The sequence below is a fragment of the Mustela lutreola genome, chromosome 11 (assembly GCF_030435805.1).
Source record: "Mustela lutreola isolate mMusLut2 chromosome 11, mMusLut2.pri, whole genome shotgun sequence".
Classification (NCBI taxonomy): domain Eukaryota; kingdom Metazoa; phylum Chordata; class Mammalia; order Carnivora; family Mustelidae; genus Mustela; species Mustela lutreola.
In genome coordinates, this window is record NC_081300.1 from 47,867,970 (window position 1) to 47,890,005 (window position 22,036).

The following is a 22,036-nucleotide window of genomic DNA, read 5'->3' on the forward strand; positions in this document are numbered from 1 at the left end:
GGCCCCGATAGGTGAGTCCTCAGCCGACGCGGGAGACCGAAGAAGCCCAGGGAGCGCAGGTTCGCCTCCCTCCGACTCGCCTCCCTCCGACTCACCTCCATCCGAGTTTAGCCGGGCTCCAGTGTGCTCCCTGAGGGCTTACCACAACTTGGGGGCCAAACGCCTGTGTTCGGCCGGCCGCTCGAGACCGGAAGTAGCCGCTACGAACCCCGCTCAGGATTGGGGAAAGGAAATTCCTCTTTACTCACGGCTTCCAAGATTGCCTCAGAGATTCTCGAAAACCTCAGCACGGAAGCAGGCACGGCTTCGGGGCTGTGAAGAGGCAGCGGCCTGCGTTTCTTCCCCTCACTCGTCTGCCAAACCCCCTCCGGGAAAGCCGGCCCCTCAGGGCTACCCGCGCTTTCTGGGGTTGGGGGAGGGCCCGAGGGCCACCGGCCGGGTTGGGAGGTGCCCAGACCCGCCCCCCACTCAGAGCGCGCTCGACGTCACGCGGGAGTTCCCGCCACGTCATGCCCCTCCTCCCGCCGCGAAGAGAGGCGGTTCCCCGGCGCTCCTGTAGCGGAGGAGCGTGGTGGCTGGTGTGTCCCCAATCCGAGGGCTGTGACCGGAGAGTGGAGCGCCAGCCTCTGCGCGATCGGGAGCGGCTCCAGCAGCTTGCGGCCGCCGCAGGATTTTTGTTGAGACGCCCTGGAGAAAGCGCAAGCTTTTTCTCTGTGGGGAACCTCAAGCCTTTGGCGTGTCTGACTTTAGCACCTTTCAGGAAAGCTCGTGTGAGCGGCCAGTTCCGCATGGAAAGTTAAAGCTAACTGATGGGGGAATGGATACGGATCAAGCTAACGTGGTTTCTGCCTGGTAGCTATTACCTGCAGTTTAATGATGTGACCCGACAGCACCGGGAGGTGAGGCCGTGTAGCCAAACGATGTGTATTTTGCTGAGGTTAAATGGAAGGTTCCTGAAGACCCTGAAATGAGACGGAATCAGAATGACCTGCGTTTTTGTTTTGTTTTGTTTTGTTTTGTTTTTGTTGTTGTTGGAACAACAACCTGTTAGGTAATTTAATGTTTTAAAAAATAAATCCTTCCCGTGGCTGTTTGTAACGTTCACAACGTTAGTATGTTTTGGTTTCTTAAAAAAGCATTTTAGCATTAGCTATTCTGCAAATGAAGTTAAAAATAAGCAGAATAAGCTAGAATCACAGAATCTTTTAAACCAGCTGAGTACTTTATTGTGATTCTTGTAATCTGGGAGGAAGACAGGAGAGCACTCTGAACTTCTGAAAGTTAAGTGGTATTTAGGAAATCATAAGTGCAAACTGTGAAGATAATTTTTCCACTCCGTCCCAGTGTTAAGGGATGATTATCAGAGCTTACTCCTTGGAACTGCACCCAACAGGATGTTTCTGTACCATTCTAACAATGTTATAGGAACATTGGTTTCTTTAGGGGAGAGGGTTGCTGAATCTTCTTTACACTATTAGAGTAACTGTCATTGGCTTCCAAATTTTATGACTTCATTCATTATACTTTTAAAGAAAATGGGTGACAAATTGATTGTTATTTCTATTATAACCCAGGCATAATTGCTTGTATGAATGTTTAAAATGGAAACAAAGTTTTGTTATAAATGGAAAGAACTTGTAATTAGTTTGTCATTTAACAGTATATTGAAATAGCATTGTACTTGTCCAAAGAAACACTGAGAACAAAAAACCTAACCTGTTCCTCTGGCCTCTGCTTAAAGCTCCACTGTCCAATGCATTTATGCAAGTCAGAGGAAATGAGTCAGAATCCAAAGAATGAGCCTTAACACCTTTTTCCCCTTTAATTCTTACCCTATCCAATCTATCACCAAGTCCTTTCAGTTTTACTTACCAGATAGATTCCAAATGAATCCCCTTCTTTCCTTCACCACCACCATATTCCGATATACCACTTTCTCGTACCTACTCTTGTAGTCTATCCACCCAACCAAAAAAACCCATCTAAACCTTTCTCATCACTGGTGTTCGGAAAATATTTGAGTATTCTCAAATCATGCATATATTTAAAATTTAAATTGTATACATTAAAAAAAAAAAACAAGGGCGCCTGGTTGGCTCAGTTGGTACAGTAAGCAGTTCTTGATCTTGAGGTTGTGAGTTCAAGCTCCACGTTGGGCATAGAGCTTACTTAAAAAAAGAAGAAGAAGAAGAAAATGTGTACATGTATTGTTGAAAAATGGTGTGGTTAAGTCAGGCTCTGGAGACCGATTTCCTGGTTCTGAATCCTGCTCTAATACTTCCTTACCAAATGACCTTAGACTGATTTCTTAACCTCTGTCTCTTTTTCTTACCTGTAAAATGAGGATAATAGTACCAAACACATAGGGTTATGAAGAGGAAATGAGTTAGTGCATGTAAACTGCTTAGTACAGTGTTTAGATACACAGTAGGGGCTCAGAAAAAAGCTAGCCCTTATTAGGACTTCCGAGCTAACGCATGACCTACGAAGACATTTTTTTAAAAGGTGGAGAAAAAATGGAAATTAATATTTTTTCTCCTCCCACCTTAAATTTTACCAACTTAGCCTTTAGACTATAGCTACTGTGATCTTTCTGAAAAATAAATCTGATAACGGCTGCTTATACCTTTCAGTGGCTTATTGTTACTCTTAAGATAGTCCCTTTGAACTGCCTTTACTGTGTCTCCAGGCCTCACTGACTTTAGTGTCCACTAGGTCTTTGCATGCCTTTGCTTCTGTTTGGAGTTATGAACCAAACCTACCCCTGCCCTTTGCCTAGCTACTTATTATCTTTATATCTTGTTTTAATAGTCTCTTCTATTAAATCCTCTTATGGCACTATGTACCTTCCAGTCTTGTACTTACTGGTTTTACTTATTTAATTAATTCTCTCTCCTCACACACTAACTTTTTTGAGGTCAAAACCTTGTCTTGTTTACCTTTTTTGTTTGTCTTGTTGTTCACCGTTTTATTGTCACAAACTAACTCATTGCCTCCCATAAAGTGAGTACTATGTGGATAAATGAATAAATTGAACATCTGTAACGGGATTACTATTTTTTATGTAAGTGGAGAAAAATCTTTGAATCCATTCAAAATTCTTAGATTCTCCGTGTGAGAGTTTATGATGGTCATTTTGGTGTAGAAATGGTGGGTGCCTGATTGGCTCAGTGGGTTAGGCCTCTGCCTTTGTCTTGGGTCATGATCTTAGGGTCCTGGGATCGAGCCCCATGTCGGGCTTTCTGCTCAGTGTAGAGCCTGCTTCCCCCTCTCTCTCTGCCTGCCTCTCTGCCTACTTGTGACTTCTCTCTCTCTCTCTGTCAAATAAATAAATAAATAAATCTTAAAAAAAAAAAAAGGCAAATCTTCCATTTAAAAAAAAATAGAAAGAAATGGTGGGCATACTCATAGATATTCTCTCCCAATGGAAGCTATAAGACCCACATGGTAGATTAAATTATGAAGTCCTACAGATACGTGAGAAGACTTCATGGCTTTGAACAGTGTTCCCAAACTTTTCCAATACTTGGAAAATTATTATTTGTATTTCATATTATAATAAAAAGATAAGGCTTCTTCCATCCAGAGACAGCAAAAGTTGGACTCCACCTCCTCACCCCCCACCGTACCCCATCAACAATGCCCCCTTGAGGGCTGGAATTTTAAATGTCCTAGCATACCTATAACTCAATAGAGTTCCCTGGTTAGGGTGCTTGGCTTAAAAATTGTGTGGTGAAATAATTAAAATGGTGAATTTTATATTACATACATTTGTACATTTAGCCACAGTAAGAAAAACTGTGTGGTTGCTGTAATAACTCTAGGATTCTTAGAACTGTAGAATTTTGGAATTTTAAAATCATCTAACTCACATCATTTAAAAACGAACTTTTTGTTGATTGTACAATCTGCTTAACTCTACAGTTGGGTAGCTGAGGGTTGCAGAGGGAAAATCACATAGCAGGTTAGACTGATATCACTAAAATTACGTGGTTTCAAATCTCATGTAGGGCATCAATTAATTCTTAAAATAGGGGAGCCTGAGTGGCTCAGTTGTGAAGTGTCAGCCTTTGGCTCAGGTCATGATACCAGAGTCTTGGGATGGAGCCTCACAGTCGGGCTCCTTGCTCAGTGGGAAGCTTGCTTCTCCCTCTCCGACTCCTCCTGCTTGTGTTCCCTCACTTGCTGTGTCTCTCTCTGTCAAATAAATACATAAAATCTTTAACAAAACAAAACAAAAAGCCCTAAAGTCAGGGACACCTAGGTGGCTCAGGTCATGATCTCAGGGTCCTGGGATGGAGCTGTGTGGGGCTTCCTGCTCAGTGGGGAATATGCTTCTCCATCGCCTCTCCCTTTGCTTGCACTCTCTCACTCTCTCTCTCTCAAATAAAATCTTTAAAAAAACCCCCAAAAACAAAAAACCGAAGTCAGAACAAGATGTTGCCCTCCTAAAAACATCCCAGGGTCTTCCCATCACCTTAGAATAAAATCAAACCCGTTTCCATGGAGTCAGGACAAGTAAGTCCCCATTTTATACTGTTGTTATCTCCTGAATAATAGTTTTGAATTAGTGCTTTCCTTTCCATTCCCTTATGCCTTTGTTTCAGCCCTGATACTTCTTTCTTCTTCTTTTTTTTAAATTTTATTTATTTATTTAACAGAGAGAGAGAGAGAGATCACAAGTAGGCAGAGCAGCAGACAGAGAGGTGGGGGGAGGCAGGCTCCCTGCCAAGTAGCCCAATGCAGGGCTCCATCCCAGGACCCCGAGATCATGACCTGAGCCAAAGGCAGAGGCTTAACCCGCTGAGCCACCCAAGCATCCCAGCCCTAATATTTCTTACATAGACTATAGCCTCCTTGCTTCCAGGCTTCCTTGCCTTAACGAGGTCTCCACACAGCTGCCAGAAATCTAAACCATTATTTCTGATCCTGGCATTTCCTTGCTTAAAACACTTAGTGGCTCTCCATTGCCCAAATACGGTCATTATAAAAAATTATTAATGATACAGCACAACTCATTTTGGATTTGCTGCATTTCTTTTTCTTTTTCTTTTTTTTTTAAAAGAGTTTATTTATTTATTTGACAGACAAAGATCACAAGTAGGCAGAGAGGCAGGCAGAGAGAGAGAAGGGGAGGCAGGCTCCCCTCTGAGCAGAGAGCCCAATGCGGGGCTCCATCCCAGGACCCTGGGACCACGACCCGAGCCGAAGGCAGAGGCTTAACCCACTGAGCCACCCAGGCGCCCCGCCCAGGCAAAAAATTTTATAAGTGATTAAACCCATTATGATTATTTACATAATACCATCCTGTAATATGAGCACACAATACTAGTAAACTGGGGTGGGCTGTCTACAGTTAGAACTACTTCAAGAACAAGACAAAAGACTGTTTGAGAGAGAAGAAGGAAAAGAAGTTTTGAGACAAAAGAAAATTATGGTAACCGTCAGCATTTGTGTCAACTTGAACACTTGATGTAGTTTTTTAAGTTATTTACAATAAATACTAAATGTTGTTTGGGGGTAAGAGTATATATCAGTTGTTGATCTTGCCCCAAGTGCCAAATGTTTTGTTTATGATTTGAATTGATGGTGGCAAGATTCCAGTTGGGTTGAGCAGTTTTATAATTGTTTTAAGAAATGTATTTAACATTCTACAAAGGATGTCAGTATTACAGTTTTTATTTTGGCAGTCTTAAATGGTCATTAAGGTACTTACAATGAACATTAAAGATTATACATTGCTTTCCAATTAGAAAAATTAGCCTCATGTATTCTGGCCAACTTCCAACTTAGATATCAGAAGCTTTGTTTTGATTTTTACTATGGCTCCATATACCTTCTTCATTTCTTTTTATAAACAAAAGAATTTTTTTGTTTGTGTTTTTAAATGTCATTCACTTAGCTACTTCATTTCACATCAGTCATGGGCAGAGTTTTATTACATCTATATAATTTGTCTAATTTAGGAACAATCTCTTTATACTTAATAAAGATTTCTATACACTACATGATACGCTCTATGCTTGGTTAGGTGCCTAGGTTTAAACTGATGGCAGGCTGATCAAGAATGCTAATGATCTGTTACGGCAAATGACTTTTGTGAATGGAAAGGGACTTCTTCCAGGTCAACGATTTTATAATATAATGGCTCCTTGGTAATATTTCATACCTATGCGTATAGGTCTATGAAGCCCAGGAATTTTGTTAGCCCTTATGTCTTATCTCCTAACACTGACTTATAAGAACTTCAGCGCTTAATTGCTGTGGAGATGATAAAAGAATTTAAGAGCGATCACTAAGACTGTAGAATAGAGAAGTGGATTTTATTTTGAGAATCTTGTAAAAAACTAATATTTTCCTTTTTATCCAGTAAATCTAGTTTACATATGCCACCATGATGGAAGCTGTGGGAACAATATTTATATACAGTAATGTAAATGCAAAGTATTATGAAGGATTAACTATAGGGATAAATCTCTAACAGTTGTAAAGCATTCCTTAGTAGGTTCACAAGAGCAAACACATTTAATATTCATTGCTTTGTCCACTTTTTAAAAAAATGATTTGCATTTTATATGCTGTTTTTTCCATCAATTTATTCAATCCTGACAAATAGTTGTGATCTTTAATGTACTCATGCCTCACACATTACAGGTATGTTTTCAAACACACTGGCAGACTTTGTTTCTCAATTTTTCTCTATTCTAACTATGTTGGAGAAAAATAGACTTTGTTTAAAATATCAGCTTTTTGCTTTTCCTAATCCATATGTCAATCTAGGTTTAAGGAAGCTTTGATAGTTACCTTTCTAAAAATGTTTTACATTCAAAATTTAGTTCTTAGTGAAGACCTTCAGTTTTGGCCAAGACTTTATAAATTTTACTTAAGTTATAGTCAGAAGTATTAGAAATTAAATTATGTTTAATTTACCTCACACCCTTAATGACTATTTTTGTGGATTATTTGGGATACTAAGACAAACCTAATATATATTTTTAAAGATTTTATTTATTTATTTATTTGACAGAGAGATACAGCGAGAGAGGGAACACAAGCAAGGGGAGTGGGAGAAGGAAAAGCAGGCTTCGATGCTGGGATCATGACCCAAGCCAAAGGCAGATGCTTAATGACTGAGCCACCCAGGCGCCCCTCTAATATGCTTCTTTAAAGTGATTTGGGGGGCCTGGGTGGCTCAGTGGGTTAAGCCTCTGCCTTCGGCTCAGGTTGTGATCCCAGGGTCCTGGGATTGAATCCTGCATCAGAATCTCTGCTCAGCAGGGAGCCTGCTTCCCCCTCTCTTTCTGCCAGCCTCTCAGCCTACTTGTGATCTCTCTCACTCTCTGTCAAGTAAATAAATGAAATCTTAAAAAAAAACAAATAAATAAATAAATAAAGTGGCCATACCCCTGGCTTACTAGCAGTAGGTCTCATTAATATCTATTGTTCTGGTTTAATTATTAATAGAGCTCCTGTTTACTCTAAAAATGTCCTGGTTTGGGTGATAAATCACTTGGTCAGAAGCTTTAAGGTATTTGAAATATAAACTAATAAAAAAGGGAAGATTTATATGACTCTTTGTTTTTTTTTTTTTTTTTAAAGATTTATTTATTTATTTGACAGAGAGAGATCACAAGTAGGCAGAGAGGCAGGCAGAGAGAGAGAGGAGGAAGCAGGCTCCCTGCTGAGCAGAGAGCCCGATGTGGGACTCGATCCCAGGACCCTGAGATCATGACCTGAGCCGAAGGCAGCGGCCTAACCCACTGAGCCACCCAGGCGCCCTATATGACTCTTTGTAGTCAAGAGTATTTCCTTCACAACTATGTACAGATCAATCTAAATTGTTTTTAAAGAATATTTTGGTATAGATAATATAAGCCATAAAAGGATTATACTTTTTGACTTAATCGCTACTACTCTGAAATTCCCTATGAGTTGAGAAGTGGTTTAATACTGATAGAAAAATGGATTCGAAACAATTAGCTATAGTAAGATACAAAGTACTTTTCCTATGTATCTTCTCTTTGAACCTAAAAATAACTGTGTCATAAAGGTAGAAGAGTTACAGTTTTCATCTTTTCACAGAGGTTGAGAAATTAGGTGGTTTGACTAACACTGTATGTACAAACTAATAGGTAAGTTGACCCAAGACACAAAACCCAGTTTTCTGGCTATTAATCCTATATCTTTGCTCATTTCAATACACCATATTATTTTTGAATAATAAAATCTACATAAAGCTTATTCTGTGCTTTTCTATTTTTTTAACTTAAAAACTATTTTTGAGGGGCACCTGGGTGGCTCAGTGGGTTAAGCCGCTGCCTTCGGTTCGGGTAATGATCTCAGAGTCCTGGGATCGAGTCCCGCATCGGGCTCTCTGCTCAGCGGAGAGCCTGCTTCCCTCTCTCTCTCTCTCTGGCTGCCTCTCCGTCTACTTGTGATTTCTCTCTGTCAAATTAATAAATAAAATCTTTAAAAAAAAAACTATTTTTGAGAAAATAAATAAAGTTTCTGAATTTTGATCAATAATTATACCTATTTATAAAGATTTATTTATTTATTTGACAAAGAGAGAGAGTTGACAAGTAGGCAGAGAGGCAGGCAGAGAGGGAAGGGGAAGCAGGTTCCCTGCTGAGCAGAGAGCTCCATGTGGGGTTTGATCCCATGACCCTGAGATCATGACCTGAGTTGAAGGCAGAGGCTTAACCCACTAAGCCACCCAGGTGCCCTTCAAAAAAATTTATTACCTACAGGCTCATTTTTAGTCTTGGTACATCTTTCTATTTATTTCAGAAACTTATATGAGGTCACTAAAATGACTTTAAAATTTGATAGTAATTTGTCTCATAATTTAGAAAAGGAAAATAAATTGGGCTATCTCATTCAGGGTTGAAGTGAGGCACCTATTATATGGATGAATTTCAGTTCATTTTGTAGACTTTCTGCATTAACAATTATACTTAGTAGAAATTATGGCATATGCATTCTTTTATGTGTCTTATAATGGTGGACATTTGAGAGATGAATATAATTGACTTTTTCTTTTTAAGATTTTATTTATTCACTTGACAGAGAGATCATAAGTAGGCAGATAGGCAGGCAAAGAGAGGGAGAAGCAGGCTTCCCGCTGAGCAGAGAGCCTGAAGCAGGCTCAATCCCAGGACCCTGAGATCATGACCTGAGTTGAAAGCAGAGCCTTAACCCACTGAGCCACCCAGGTGCTCCATAAATTGGCTTAATGGAGTTAGTAAAAGTGTTTGTGGTAGCTCTTCCAGCCCGAAGTTTTAGCTTCGTCCATGTTGGAAGTTTAAAATTAAATTGATGGAGGGGTCTTGAATTATGTTGATATCTCAGAAGGGACCAGAGCAGGGAATGCCCCCCAAAACTGTGTTCTACATTGATGATGGCATATAGACATATTCCTGGCCTATAGTTTTGTGCAAGTCCTGAGCTGGAGACAGGACCCAGAATTTAAGATTTAAACTCTAGCCCTATCTCTGTTAATCTGTATGTTTCCTAGACAAATCTTATTTCCCCAACCAAAAAATGAGAATAGTTATACTTACTGTGTCCAAAGGGATTATTGTAAAAGAATATATGTGAAATTTCTATTTTTTTAAAGATTTTATTTATTTATTTGACACAGAGAGCACAAGCAGGGGAAAGCGCAAAGGGAGAAGCATGAGCAGGGAGCCGGATGTGGGGCTTGATCCCAGGACTCTGAGATCATGACCTGAGCCAAAGGCAGATGCTTAACTGACTGAGCCACCCAGACACCCCTATATGTGAAATTTCTTAAGGACGATGTCATAGAAGTTTGAAGCAACTTGCCTATTGGGAGCAGAGTGGTAGATGGCTTTCCAGGCAAAAGGCATGTGCAAAGGTTCTGCTAAGGGGAATCATTGTGAGTTCTGGAAACTGTAAGTATATAATATATTTGTAGAGGTTGACAGTGAGAAATCAACAGCTCCACCTAATTTGTTGAATGAATTTTAATTCTTAAATTAAATTCTACTGATTCTACTTAATTCTACTAAAATTAATTCTACTGAACAAGTAATTTAATTTCTCTGTGCCTCAGTTTATCAGTAATAAGAAGGTAATACGTACCTTGGGTAATTTACATACAAGATTGTTGATGGGTTTGAATAATTATAGATGTATCTAAATAGTGTAAGAAATTGTGGTTAATAGATTTAAGAAGTACAGCAGATCAGAGAGATCTCTTCAATTGCTTAAGTTATGTAATCATAGTGAAATTATTGAATTGTTATGGAAATTGAGACATTTATAATTATAGAAGGGATTAAATTACAATGTAAATGCTTTTAGATATCTTATTTGATTCATGTAATTAGGTTTAAATAAATCAGGTAGAATTATTATATTGGTGTTATTTCTGTTATATTCCAAGGGACTTTAAAAATCATCTAGTCCAACTGCAAAACAGTATAGAAAGGGGAAACTAATTTCTTCATGTACTTTAGAAATTTGTGGTTGTAAGAAATTATTTACCTAACAGATTTATGATCTACTCTGCTTCAGTTGCAAGAAAGGGGGTGTTGGCATCAAGTTGATTGTGATCTGAGCTAATTTAGTAAAGATCTATGTATATTTGATAACTCCTTCTGAAAATAGTATCTCTTCTTAATGGCCTTTGTTCAACAGTATGTGTCCTCTCCTTTTTTTTCTTTTTTTTTTTTTAAGATTTAATTAATTTATTTGTCAGAGAGACAGAGAGAGTGAGCACAGGCAGACAGAGTGGCAGAGGGAGAAGCAGGCTCCCCACGGAGCAAGGAGCCCGATGTGGGACTTCATCCCAGGACGCTGGGATCATGACCTGAGCCGAAGGCAGCCGCTTAACCAACTGAGCCACCCAGGCGTCCCTCCTCTCCTTTTTTTATTCTATGCCCTTTTCAGTCCAGTTTTTCTATTTCACCCTTATGAATTCATTAGCTTATTTAACCATTGTCTAAAAGAGGGTTGTTTTTAAAAACTCAGATATTTGATTTTAACATAATTCAAATTAAATGAAAGATACACTTTTAATTAGATTTATTTTTTACTTATACCTATTTCTTCCTCATTTTCTCTAAACTAAGTTTTTATTATGCAACAAATACGATATTTACTTAAGTAAAGCACATAACTGGCTATTTTAGTTTTGTTTTTAACCTACTTGACTAGAGCCTTTCTCTAATGTATTCTTTAGAGCCATGCTCCAAGATCACATAAAGGTTATAATGAATTAGTTCTTGTAACCAGACCCTCTTGGACATAGTCCAACACAAACTTCTACTATTCAAAATTCTGTATTTTGCTATAATGAGAAGTGTTACTTGAGGGCCCAGTGTAGTCAATCTATTTTTACTATAATTTTAGCAATGTAGACTAATGTAGATCAATACTGGACATAAAACTATTTACAGAGTACATACTAATTGTTCATTTGGTGTGGTCTGGCCCTTTAAAAATTGGCAGCCAAATTCAGGAAATGAAATGTAGTTTATTAGAAAATGCCTTTCTCACAAAAGATCAAGTTTCAGTGCATCTCAGGTTTTGTGGGAATGGATCAAATACATCAGACAAAAATAGGCTAAAGTTCCTCACTTGCCTCTTTGAAATTGCTTTACACATTTCTCAGAAAATCCATTTTAGTTTCTTAGTGTATTAAAATTATATTGGTTAATTAAGGAAAAATCAGTTTGATCCTGTTTGTCTTATAATAGTGAGGTACTGGACACCTCTTGGACCCTGCTTGCTTTAACCATTCCAATGGCAACCAGATTCATGAAGGTGAAACCCGACAGCCCTTCACCTGGGACTTCTCTGAGGCCTTTAGAAACAGAAGCACTCCCTGAAAATGTGAGGAAATTAGCAATCTATGAGGCAACTCTTAACTACCTCTCTCTCATCTTCTGGCAGGCAGGCCTGAGGCAGCTTCATGGCTCCTAAGGGTCCTGGGAGAATCTTTTCTTGCCACTTTTAGAACTTTACTGGACATTAGAATAATCTGGAAAATATGTAAATATGTAGATTCATAGGATCTACCCACCAGAGATTCTAATGGGATATGTCTAGAATGAAGTTTAGAAATCTGTATTTTTAATAATCATCCTCCAAGTGAGTCAGGTGGTCTACAGACTGCACTTTGAGAAGCATTGATAAGTTATTACAGTGATAATACCACTGAGGATAATCTGTGACTATGCAATAAATGAAAGCCAATTTACTCCACAGGGACTGAATTAGTATCAGGATACCATTAATCACATGTTCTAATAAACGGAGCTAATAAACCACAGACTGGGAAGTCAGATTAAAAAGATAACCCAATTTTAATTTCAGAGTCACTGTGCTCTTCTTCTGTAGAAATTTGATTTGGTATTACTACTTGGCTTTAATATTAGTATAAACATGTGGTTTCTTATGGTACCAATGAACGCTGAGATGTGTTTTTGCTAGATGTGTTTAATTTATACTTATTGATGGAACTAGAACAACATGCCATTAATCTCAAAGATGTAAACACTCACATCTTAACAAGCAAAGCTGTGTAAAAAGAGACTGATATTATCATGCTGGATTGAACTGAACAGTTTTCTTGCTGAATGGCCTGTAGCCAGGTCCTGGTGGCTAGTTCAATATTATAGTTAAAAAATAGTATACTTATTCCTGAGCAACGTATGTTTGTTTTAAATTTTGTTCAACAATTGCTGGGAAAGTGACTAGAACAGAATTTAACAGTTCACTAAAATGCTTTGTAGATGGTATTTACCACTCAGTAATTATTGTATTATTGAAAATTGGTTACAATATTTATATTTTTATAGAGATGTGACTGATTTTACCATCTACTTTCAGTTAGGAGACCTTGCCCTTCAAATTTAGACCTGTATATATTAAATGTAGATTTTTTTAATGGAAATCTACATCACAGAGTTCTATAATATTGTTCCATGTCAATATATGTTGTACTGCAAGCTACATAAAGTTACTGATACTGTATTTCTTAATGTTTCAAGATTCATTTAGAAATTCTTTAGATTTAAAATGTTTTCATGTTGGAGGGAAGTTAATCTAAGTTACTGTGCTTGTGATAGGCAATAGGGAATAGACTTCAGATAGAACTTTGAAACTAAAAATTTGCCCTGCAAGTTATATTTTCACTTTGTCAGTAATATATAACTTCTAAGGCAATAGTTTTCTGATTGATTTTAAGTCTGTATGTCTTTAAGAATGAGCTATAATATTTTCTATTTCCTAGTTAGTCTTTGATCCATAGGAAGTTTGGTTGGTAGTGCCTATTTATCCAAATCAGCTATTTTATGCAGAAATTTAAAATAATTATCTTTTTTTTAAAGCAAGCTCTATGTCCAATGTGGGGCTTGAACTCACAACCCCAAGATTAAGAGCTGCGTTCTCTACTGACTGAGTTAACCAGGTGCCCCATAAAGAAATATTTCAAAAATATATTTTAAATTTATGTTACTCCCTGTCTTCTTTTCAATTGTTTATGGTAATACCCATTCAAAAAGCATGAAAATAAATAGGCAAATTGAATACTAATTTAATGAGTAGTCAAATAAAACTAAATTTTTTATGTATCTAATAAAATAGTTTTAATAAGAATGTTACATAATTAGTGGGCTACATTGTTGAAGTGGTATTTTTTCTTTAGGTATACCATCTATATACAAGCTTTTTACTTTAAGAGAAAAACAATTTGGGGCTTCTGGCTGGCATAGTCACTAAGTATCTGACTCTTGGTTTTGTCTCTCAGAGGAGTCATGAGATCCAGCCCCTCTGTTTGGCTCTGTGCTCAGCAGGGAGTCCGCTTGGCATTCTTTCCTTCTGCCTCTTCCCACTGCTCATGCCTGTGCATGTGTACCTTCTTTCTTTCAAATAAATAAATAAATCTTTTTAAAAAAATCTCTCAGGAAATTAAAGTTGATTGCAAGAGCTCACTAAGATCAGTTTGTGTTGTAAGTGGATCTTTTTTTTTGTTCTAACATCAATTCATAATCTTTTTCCTGCTTTTTATTTACACCCTGGGAGATGTGTCATCAACCCAACTTTGTTTATTTATTTTTAAGTGTTTTTGTTTTTTGTTTTTTTAGTAATCTCTACACTCAGCATGGGGCTTGAACTCATGACCCCAAGATCAAGAGTTACATGCTCTTCCAGCTGAGCCAATCAGGTACCCCCTTGACCCAACTTTAGTTAGGCAAGTTCTTAGAAGGTTTTGTCACACTATTCTGAACTCCTTTTTTTTTTTTTTTTAAGATTTTATTTATTTATTAGACAGATTACAAGTAAGCAGAGAGGCAGGCAGAGAGAGGGGGAAGCAGGCTCCCTGCTGAGCAGAGAGCCTGATGTGGGGCACCATCCCAGGACCCTGAGATCATGACCTGAGCTGAAGACAGAGGCTTTAACCCACTGAGCCACCCAGGTGCCCCCTGAACTCCTTTTTGACCCACGATATAACATTTCATAATATCTCATGTGTGAACTTTGCTCATTGGTTTCATCTCTTAATCAATTTATCCCTTATTTAGTATTACTTTTAGGAAATGTTAAATCCTAGTCCATCCTACTTCTTATACCAAACACATTTTGGACTCAATCCCTCTATCATTATTTATTATCAAGAGAATAAAATATAAGTTAATACTACAATAAATTTAATTTGGAAGAGAATCTTTTGGAGGAACAAACATATTCTAGAGCCCTGAAGAAATAACTCAATTAGCACTAGAAAGAACACAAGCCTTAGAGCATATAGAAATCTTTGGCCAACTAATCTGATGTTATATAAAATAATAGATACAAATAGATATGAACTGTCTTTGAAAAACCTAGATGTGAGGCACAATTAAGGTATAATTTGTACTATCCATGCTATAGTTCCTTCCTTTGGTATAGATGATTAAAATTTGAAATTTTAGGGGTTCTTGGCTGGTTCAGTCAATAGATCATATAACTCTTGATCTCAGGGTTGTGAGTTCAAACCCCACATTAGGTGAGGAGCCCACTTTAAAAAAAAAGAAAAAAAAGGGAGATTCTCCTTTACCTAAGGAACCTATCTGCATAATAAGACAACCTTTATTTTTCCAAACACCTCCTTTCACCTTCTTGGGAATGGTCTTCCTCATCTTTGTATCATCAGACCCTACCCCTCTCCTTGCTCATATAAGTTTCATGTTGCCTCATTGTCTTTGAAATTTCATGTCTATGTGGATTCCCCAAACAACTATTAAGTTTGATTTTCCCATGTTAATCTGTCTCATGTCAGTTTGATTCTGAGTCTGGCTAGAAGCACCATAGTGCGGGAGAAGGCTTTCCTCCTTGATACCTCCGAGTTTGCTAATTTAGTTGTTATTTCTCTTAAAAAATATGTATTTCAAGCTAAGTTTTGACTTCTCTCACTTAAGCCATTTGCTGAAATTTATTATATGTTCTTTTAAAGAGGTGGGAAGGATATTGACATTTGCTGCACCTACCATGTTCTAGTGGCTATGCTAGGAGTTTTAGGCATAGTATCTCATTTAATCCTCCCAACAACTGAGAGAATGGTATTAGCTTCCTTAACTTACAGAGAGAGGAAAGAGAATTCAGAGTTAATTCCCAAGGGTAAGCTAGTTTGTAACAGCCAGTATTCATATTCATCTTAGTTTGACTCAAAAGCTCATATGTTTTCCAGTGTACTTCCTTTTCTCTTGATTTTAAAAATGAGAAACAAATGAAGTGATTATTTTTTAGAGTCCACTTGGGCTGAACTGAATTTACCAAAGTTAAGAAGCATCCTTCAGGTAGGAGTTTACCTGTGAAGAAATAAGGGGATTAGGAGAATTAACTTTAGTTCTAGGAATCAGAAGTGGAATTTTTGAGCCTTTGGTTCTCAAAGTTTCTGTGGCCCCATTTCTTTGGAATTTCTTTTTTTTTTTTTTTTTTTTTTTTAAAGATTTATTTTATTTTTTATTTTATTTGACAGAGAGAGATCACAGGTAGGTAGAGAGGCTGGCAGAGAGAGAGAGAGGGAAGCAGGCTCCCTGCTGAGCAGAGAGCCCGATGCGGGACTCGATCCCAGGACTCTGAGATCATGACCTGAGCCGAAGGCAGCGGCTTAACCCACTGAGCCACCCAGGCGCCCCTGTTTGGAATTTCTTAAGTTAAAAACATTTAAAACATTTTTTGAGAACTTCTGTGCAAAGCACTGTATTAAGAGTCTTACCCCTTAAGAAACATGTTCTATTACCTCTAAAGGGTTTTGCATTTGCACAATTCTTATTGAAACTTTCCTGCCAATTCTAACAAAATTTTATTTTATTTTTTGGATTTTATGTATTTATTTGAGAGGGAGTGAGAGCCAGAGAGATCACAGAGGGAGAGGGACAGGAAGAAGCAAACTTGCCGCTGAGCGGAGAGCCCAGTGTGGGTCTCAGTCCCAGGACCCTGAGAACATGACCTGAGCTGAAGGCAGACGCTTACCGACTGAGCCCCTCTAACCAAATTTTAGAAGTACTAGCTTCTTAGGCAAATCCTAAACTATATCCTAAGCATATGTACTAAGAAAATAAGCATTTTTATTGTTTATGAGTTAGCAGAGACTCATAATATACCATAATTTTACCTTTTTACAATTCTTTTAGAAAATGTAGATTAGATTTAATGTAATATTCAGATGACTCAGTGTAGAATAGTGAAAAATATTAGTTTGGGCTTGTATTCTGGAAACTGGGGTGTTCTGGTCCCAGCTCCACTTTAGAGTGAAGAGTAGTGATTTAACTACGTTTGGGGTTTTTTATTCAACTGAAAAATGAGGACTTGGATGCATTATTTACTTATTTATTTTCAAGTAAGCTCCTGGCCCAGTGAGGAGCCCAGTGTAGGGCTTGCACTCATGGCCCTAAGATCAAGACCTGAGCTGAGATCATGCGTCAGGTGCTTAACTGACTAAGCCACCTAGGTGCTTCTGCATGAATTATTCTTTAAGAGTTCTTTAAGCTTAAAAATTTCATGATTCTAAGTGCTTTTTGTAGGAAACATATTAAGAATTCAGGAAGGAAAGAGGTTGCAGTTGTTAAGAAAGCTAGCATTGTTGACAAAAAGAGTCATTGTGCGAAACTGAGTGGCTAGGAATAAGGACAAAGGAATGTGTCCGTGACTTCTTTTAAAGAATAAAGAGATTTTTAGATGAGTAGAAAACTTTTTGATCCAGACCCACAGATAATGTAGGGCTATATAAAATATACACACATACATTTACAGCTTCCTAATTTGATTTATAAATCCATATGTCCTTAATCTTAACAAAACATCACAATGCATCAGTATTTTAAAGGGGTCAATTTACAGGAAATACACAAAGGTTATATTTAATAGGACTTTCATATATTTGAAACTGAAAATTCTATTTTATGAAAGTTGTAGAATCCCTCTCCAGAGTGCACTTAGACTTGAAATTTTACCCATAGATTTTATATGAAATATATATCTAGTTTCTAAATAGCTTTCCTCAAAACCATAAACATAAAAGATGCTCACTAAATAAATTGGAATCCTCACTTAAATTTATCTTTAAACAGTAAGCTCTGTATTTTAAACACACTATGGTTTAAAATTTTTAAAATTAATACATATAACATACTTACCAGAAACACAAAGTGTACTGTAATGGCATATATCTCTACCTTGTCCAAAAACTAATTGAAAAGAGAAGCATTCAACCGACAGAAAATTTTGATCCAGATTCCTCCCTAAAATAGTCAGAATACAGTTTATGCTGAATAAAATTGCTTTCAGTTTGCTGAATCAGCATATACCTTATGCAGATTCAACATTACCTAGCTTTTTAGAAGTTTAGCTGAATTTTCAGAAGTTTTGTGCAGAATTGCCTTTGAGTGGGACTGAAAAGCATCCAAACCTTCCCTGCAAAAAAATGATATCTCATCTGAACATTATTTCTCACTTAAAAAAAAATTCTTTAATAACATCCTAAAGAAACTCTAGAGCCTTTGAGTTTGAACATCATGACAAAGTGAGGACCCTAGGGACAATGAAAAAGATGCATCAGTCTTGCTCAGTTTAAAACAAAGTCATATTAAAATGACCTACAAATAGCTCTTGACAGGAAAGTATTTAGTATGATTCTGTTTTAAAAGTTATTTTAATTCCCAGATAAATTCATATGTCAGCTGCTATGTTAATTGATGCCCGGAAGATATGTGCATTTAATTCAATCCAATATTAATAACGAAGAGGGGAGTTTGGTACCCAAAATAAATAAAAAGGGATTGGTAACTTTGATTTTAAATGACACAAACTTCTTAAAAATAAATTAATTGCATCAGTGGAAGAGAGGGGTAAAATATTTATTTTAAAATATAATATAAAGGGAAGATCCAAATATTCTTTAACTTAAAAAGTTTTTCGGACCTCATAGGCATGACAAAACCTGTCTTCATTCCTTTCTATTCAGCTCAGCGAGTACTTTTGAGCTCCAATAGTTAATCAGTTACCAGATTCCACAATCTTTGTTTTTCACACTCCCCAATTCTTACTGTGAATTGTTCCTGTAATGTACTTAGGATCACCAGGCAGGCCAACACTATTTAATATGCCTTAAAAAGGCAATTATTATCATATTCACAATTAGATTTACTATATAAAATTGTTGCCATATAGCAACAGCCTATAAAACATAATAGTATATTATCAAAGAAGTAGATGGCTTAAGATGAATCATTAATAGGTGAATATATTTAGCAAAATTATTCAACCCAGCTTTCTTCATGACTATAGCCATGCCCAACTTACAGAAAAGTGTAGCAAAAGTCTAGTGTATTTTATACCAAATAATCTTTATCTAAACAAATCAATGAACTTATGTGTATCATGAAACAATATCTAACTAACTTTACAGAAAAGGTATAATCCAGGTATTATCATATTAAAAATAGATATCTGTTTAAACATTTCTTAACTTAACCTTCAAAAAGTGCATAGAAAATTGAGGAATATAAAAAACATGTTAACTTACCTTTCAATTTATTTAGAAACTCTGCTCTGGGTCAAAAGCATAAGGTGTTTCACTTTTGACTTCTGAAGCTATGAACTTTAACTGTAAATCAGAGGAAGCCACTTCTCTGGGCCACTCTATAGAGTTTGCTAGACACTACTGCTATGTGAAAGAGTCCTGCTGCATCTAAGCTATATACAGTGTGCAATGGATAACCTAATATGCCTTTCATTTAACTGGCTGGGCAGGTTTCTACCGTCTGTGGAACATGGAATCAAACCAGAATATGTTGGCATAACAGGCCAGTCAGACCGGTTCTTCTGTAGACCCAGAACCTGTCCAACCAGTCTGCATCAAAGGCTAGCCCAACAAGCTGCAGCGGCTCAGCTCTGCTAAGCTTGTATGGGTGAGTTATCCCCACCTCCCATCAACTCCCGACAAACTACTCAGAATGTTGTAGCCTCCAGCAAAATAATTCAGAGTTCTAGTGGGAGGGATAGATCTATGTCAGGCATAGCAAAAGTCCATTGTTATAAACCTCTCATTGTAGATACTTGAGTATCTATCAGCCTCAGAGGTAGGTAATCCTTTTTAAAATGTACTCCAGGGCTTTCTGCAGATTAAAGCCTCTAGAAAGAGATTATCTACAATGAAGAAGAATCCATAACGCCTGACCTCTTCCACTAGTCCGCTTGGCTCTGCTTGGTCTAGCTTAGCCTTGAGAGGGAGGTTCATATTCCCCACAAGGGTAGTGGCCCTGAGAACTAGAAGGAAGAATTTCTAGAGGGAGGAAAACAAGGTATAGGTTGATCAGATGTTTGCCTGTGTATGTTATCTTCCTTGTACTCAAATGATCTTCGTATCATTCCAGTCTAAAGCTGGAAAAACTCCTATTTCTACAGGCTAGGACACCTTGGATATTCAACAATTGAACACAAATCATTGATACTTACTATGTGCCAGGAACTGTGCCAGGTACAGGGTTAAAATGTATAAAAGAGAAGTTTAGTAAGGGAGGGGAGCAAGGTCCAAGTTCCCAGTTAAGTATGCCTAGTAATCTTTTGGACAGAAGAAATAAACAACAGATGATCATATTTTGACAGAAACTGGTTGTGTTAAGAGGGATCAAGTGAGATTTGTTCTTCTCATAATATTTGCTTATTTAGAAACAGCCTTTTCTATCTACTGATGCAGTGGTTCTCAAACTTTCCTACTTCTGTATCACCTGAAGTGCTGATTATGAACAGATCACTGGGCCTTACTTACCTCCAGAGATTCTGATTCCATAGGTCTGAATGTACCTCAACACTCTGGTGATCTGCTGCCGCTGTGGCAGGGACCATGGGCCCAGACTCCATGCTCAGTCTCTCTTCTATATTAAAAGTTGCTATATTTACTTTTATATCACCAGTGTCTAGAACACTGACACTTAGAAAGCATTTAGCAAATGCTTATTAAGTAAATATCTACTCAGGCCCAGCACTTGCTAGATCCTAAGGAATCACAACTGGTAGCTATTATGTGAATGAAACTGCATTAAGTACTATAATTATAATAATTGAGGTAGGAGCACAGAAAAGGGAGCAAGTATGATTGAGTATGGGAAAGACTTTACAAAGGAGATTGGTTTAGAGACTTTTCTTTTTTAACCATGACCAAAGATTACTATCTGCAGGATAACAAAAGGTTGAGGGAACAATAAAAAGAATGTTTTTGATTTGATATAGTCATAAAAGCTTTAAAAGTCCCAGAGGACACCATGACCTCAAAACTTGTAATAAGGTTATTTTCAGCAAGTTTTTCCACAAATGATTAAAGAATAAATATGTAGGGTTCGTGGGACAGATTGTCTGTTTCAACTATTCACCTCTGACATTATAGCACAAATGCAGACATAAACCATAGTCAAAGAATGGGCGTGGCTATATTGCAATAAAACTTTATAAAAACAGGTGATAGGATGGATTTGATGAGTAGGCTATAGTTTGCTGACCCATGCTCTAGAGTGAAGTGTGTATAAATTAACAAGATTGCTTAATTGGTTTGGAAAATGGACTTTGGGAGTCAGAAAGACTTGGTTAGTTTCCATCCCAGTTTTGTTCCCTTAAATTAGTTTTGTCACCTGAATTAAACATCTGTTTTACTTATAAAATGTGAATGAAAATAATAGTACCTATCCTCTAGAGTTACTGAAAGCTTCAACTACTGTAATTCATGTGAGGTATTATCCCAAATCAGTAAAGGCCCCATAAAATGTCAGCTAAAAGTAAAACTTGTTAAATATGGTAGTTAAACATGTGAATGTTTATTTCTATTATTTTTAAAAAAGGTTTTATTTATTTATTTGGCAGAGAGAGAGAGAGACCACAAGTAATCAGACAGGCAGGCAGAGGGGGAGGGGGAAGCAGGCTCCCTCCTGAGCAGACAGCCCAATACGGGGCTAGATCCCAGGACCCCAAGATCATGACCTGAGCCGAAGGCAGACGTGTAACCCACTGAGCCACCCAGGCTCTCCTCTATTTTTTTTTTTTTAAGATTTTATTTATTTGACAGACGGAGAGCGCGTGTGCACACAAGCGGGGGGGGGGGAGCAGCAGGCAGAGGGAAGGGGAGAACCAGGCTCCCTGCTAAGCAGGGAACCTGATATGGGACTAGATCCCAGGTTCCTAGGATCATGACCAGAGCCTCAGGCAGATGCTTAACTGACTGAGCCACCCAGATGCCCTATTTCCATTATTTTTTGAAAGTCCTACTCAAATGGCAGTAAAGAACCAAATAGCACGAGCTCTTAAGGATCAAAAAGAATGAGTAATGTAGCAGACAAGAGATGTCCATAAATTTTGGAAGAAGGAATGAGGATGAGTGGTGATTGATTTAGCGGAACAGAGAAAGAAGAATGTATTTGTAATAATAAAAGCAACTTTATTTCTGCTGCAGAATTCTAAGTAATGTTGGAGATTAAAGGCACAAGATACCTCTAAATAGTCTTGGGCAGTTGGTGGGGGGGTGGGGGGCTTG

At 37.6% G+C, this 22,036-nt stretch overlaps 1 protein-coding gene across 9 annotated transcripts in view; it reads right to left on the reverse strand.

Annotated features, from left to right (window-relative positions):
• Positions 1-19,219, reverse strand: part of RBBP8 (RB binding protein 8, endonuclease) — a 146,936-nt gene extending 127,717 nt beyond the window's left edge. For 4 of the 9 annotated variants that reach the window (XM_059138872.1, XM_059138869.1, XM_059138865.1 and 1 more), the window contains exon 1: positions 96-234. The gene's annotated coding sequence lies outside the window, so the exon portion shown is untranslated. The other 5 variants (XM_059138867.1, XM_059138868.1, XM_059138866.1 and 2 more) reach the window with 5 other exon arrangements.
• Between the last annotated feature and the right edge of the window lie 2,817 nt (positions 19,220-22,036).